The following is a 2,590-nucleotide window of genomic DNA, read 5'->3' as shown; positions in this document are numbered from 1 at the left end:
CGAAACTCCGGACAGCTAATGATTGGCAGTAGATTTTTACGTGCCGAGTTGCCGGCCCTGACACACAACCTTCAATGAAGGTACGCCCATTCACGCATGTCTCCACACAGAAGACGCCCTAGCTGACAATCGCACAGGATAACGTCTTACTGTGAGGCGACAACTCTACCGCAGCACCACCAGCGCAGTAGAATAAAAAGAATTGTCACCACAAATAATGAAAGTCTTCAGAAAACATAACAGAAGTGCAGTGCAGCTTTGGAAGTTAGCAATAACCATGCCATAATACAGGTATGACAAACATGCACACAAGTTTCACACAGACACACAAGACAGACACATGCACACACAAGACACAGGCAACGTACAGATACTATAAAATTAATGAATGATATCTGCATTTGTTTTAATATGGTCACTCCTTCGTACCTTTCTGCTTGCTGCCTACCATTAACTCAACTGATGTTGCTAAAAATTGCACAGACCACCAATGGCTTTTGTCCATATGGCTATGCAGAAGTCTTGTAAATAACATTTAACATTATATCCTTGCATGTTTATTTCCATAAGGGAATGGAAGAACATAGTAGGGGGCTGTGCTATGTACTGTAGAAATTTTTCAACAATGTTTTAATGAAGAACTTATTTTGGACTACAATGACTAAATACAACCACATCAGATATTTAAAAACTATGGTGAATGATTTTGAAAACAAAATGGGAAAGGTTCTGATGAAGTCTCAGTCAGAGATGAAAGCGCTAAAACCTGTTTCAGTTTGTGTCTTTTCGTGAATAAAGTGGAGTTTTTCCTACATTATTTTTATGCCTTGGAGTGGAGTTCCTGTCATATCTGAAGTTGTTTTGACTTTTTACTTGCTTCTTTCGTGTATTTGGTTGAGAGGTATGCTGTTAGGATTTGTTTTACTGAAAGAAATTACCCAATTTCAATATTGACTAATTTCTTTCCCTAGATCAGGCAGATTTTGTCGACGATACTTTTTGAATGGAAGCGTCACTTACACTTCCTGCTTGTTTTGCTCCGTTAACCGTTTTGTTGAAGTAACACTGCATGTTTTGGATGACTGTAGAAGTCCGACAACAAAGGCATAATTAAAAGCAACAAAAAAAGCATCGCTGAACTGCGAGCCAAAATCAGTAGCATTCTCACAAGAAAGGCAAGATTACAAGCATGGCACATTATTATATTATAAAATAAGAAACATTTTTTTCTTAATACAAAAAATTGAAAATATTACATCAGCTGTTGCTAATATCCACTACTGCGTTGAACTTCAAAGTGTTGCCCCAATAATGGAAAAGTACCGTTTTTTTTAACTATTCTCATGATTAATTGTCCTTACTAAATTCTGTTAGAAGCTATATTACAATGCTTTTAATTTGATTTATGGTGTTGCTAAATTCTGTTACAAGCTATATTAAAATGCTTTATTACAGCTAATTACTATTAATGTTGCAATGTAAGTTGGGGACGTTTAGGGGCGGGGTTTGCTACTGCGCATCCTGCGGGGTACTACAGTGTTAGATAACCGTACGTTCTGCACACCTTCCCTTACTAATTACGATAACGGAAATCTGTGATTTCACAATAGGCCATTCTACTACCGACTATGGCAGGGCAACGGTTAACCGCCAATAAACATTTCATAAAAGTTTCAACGTGTTTAGGGTGGTCATCTCATCCGGAAATGGGAGTTTCTCTGGTCAGGTAAGTTTGAAATAAAAATTGGAGGCAGGAGTTGTGAGTAGTGCCTTACTAGAAGTGATACTGAACGCATAATACATACCAGAGAAGATGGGGAGCGAGACTTCACGGTCTAACACACACATAGCCAACGGGACTGGGAGACGCGTGCATATCTTTTACAACACGGATAAAATGGTTCTCCAAGAAATGCAAGTGGACATCAGCAGCGAGGCTGAGATCAGCAAGGCACTGCAAGGCGCGGCTGGAAGTGTGAAACTGGCCAGCAACACCAAACTGGTGTACTACAGGGACGATCGCATCCGATCATTTTACATCCCGGCTCACGACTATAACAAAGTGGCAGCCGAAGGCACCATCTATATGACGGTTTATTATGAAGATACTGGCGACAACTTATGCCAGAACTATCACATTCCATCTGACCGGTCAGTAATTCTAACACCACCGGGCAACGTCAAGTTTCAGAAGTACGGTGCGAGTATCTGGGAGGATGAATACGGAAACATATACAGCTGAAGCGTAGACCCAGACTGGTTTCCAATTGCTGAGGATGACTTCCGATCAGTCTCTTTTCTTTACTTAACTTCAACCAATTTACTGTGGTTTCTACATATTCTAATTAGAAATTATAATTCATTGCGGTTTAGAGATTTATTGACTGCAACTTCACATTCTTTACTAATCAGTTGATCATTCCCGTGATATTTTTGTGATTTAGTATTTAATCAGTAGTTAACCAAAATCTTTATTAATTTGGGACAGTGCAGCGGAGCAAATTCGTTTGCAGAATGAACTTGGGCACAAAGTTGTCCTTTAGCATATTTTCTGTTTGGCATGTGATAGAAAACATTTTCTTTGGAAGGT

The 2,590-nt window shown here is 39.2% G+C and overlaps 1 long non-coding RNA gene across 1 annotated transcript in view; it reads left to right on the top strand.

Moving 5' to 3' along the window:
* Positions 1-1,593: 1,593 nt before the first annotated feature.
* The window catches only part of LOC122800831, a 4,082-nt gene continuing 3,085 nt past the window's right edge, over positions 1,594-2,590 (top strand). The window contains exon 1 of the long non-coding RNA XR_006364647.1: positions 1,594-2,588. This is a non-coding gene — a long non-coding RNA (uncharacterized LOC122800831). The remainder of the gene's footprint in view (positions 2,589-2,590) is intronic.

Source organism: Protopterus annectens, chromosome 4.part1 (assembly GCF_019279795.1).
Source record: "Protopterus annectens isolate FY-2018-M chromosome 4.part1, PAN1.0, whole genome shotgun sequence".
Lineage (NCBI taxonomy): Eukaryota > Metazoa > Chordata > Ceratodontiformes > Protopteridae > Protopterus > Protopterus annectens.
This window is presented reverse-complemented; position numbering and strand designations above follow the sequence as displayed.